This window comes from Octodon degus, unplaced genomic scaffold, assembly GCF_000260255.1.
Source record: "Octodon degus isolate 3935 unplaced genomic scaffold, OctDeg1.0 scaffold00067, whole genome shotgun sequence".
NCBI classification, from domain to species: Eukaryota; Metazoa; Chordata; class Mammalia; order Rodentia; family Octodontidae; genus Octodon; species Octodon degus.
In genome coordinates this window covers 2,692,534-2,693,147 of record NW_004524643.1, presented here as the reverse complement: position 1 = coordinate 2,693,147, position 614 = coordinate 2,692,534, and the positions used below count along the sequence as shown (strand labels likewise).

At 38.9% G+C, this 614-nt stretch overlaps 1 protein-coding gene across 2 annotated transcripts in view; it reads left to right on the top strand.

The window, feature by feature from the left end:
* The window catches only part of Sbf2 (SET binding factor 2), a 508,807-nt gene that overhangs the window by 412,647 nt on the left and 95,546 nt on the right, over positions 1 to 614 (top strand). The gene's annotated exons all lie outside the window — the stretch shown is intronic.

The following is a 614-nucleotide window of genomic DNA, read 5'->3' as shown; positions in this document are numbered from 1 at the left end:
TAAGTCTTTTGAATATGAAAGAAAGAATTTATTAAGAATTGAGGGTTTTTTTTAACTCATCTATATTAACTCCAGGACCCCAAATTTTAAAACTGCTGTTCATTACATTTGCTCTGCTTTTATAAGATGTGGTACCACCTCTGATTATACTCATGGGAAAGGCAGTTGAGAAGTAGCCCCTACTTTTTTTTCAGTTTTTGCCTTTAAGTAACTTTCAAAATAGGCCTGTATAGTGCTACTGACATAATTATTACTCCTTAGGATGAAAGACTAAACTGTGAAAGGGAAACAACATGTAATCTCCATCTCAGCTACCTTTATGTGGAGTACAGAAGTGATTCACAATGTACATGGTTTTTGCTCGCACACAGAACCACACACACTTTTGTCCGTGATTTCTCATGAATAAATAGTAACTAAGTGGTTTTGTTTTCTTTTGTTTTGTTTTGTTTGATCTCTGTCTTTTTGAAACAGGGTCTCTCTATGCAGCTCAGGCTGGCCTTGAGCTCACTATATAGTCCAGGCTGGTCTCAAACTTGTAGCAGTCCTCCTGCCTCAGCCTCCTAAGTGCTGGGATTGCAGGCACGTGTCACCACACCTGGCAGTGACTTAGC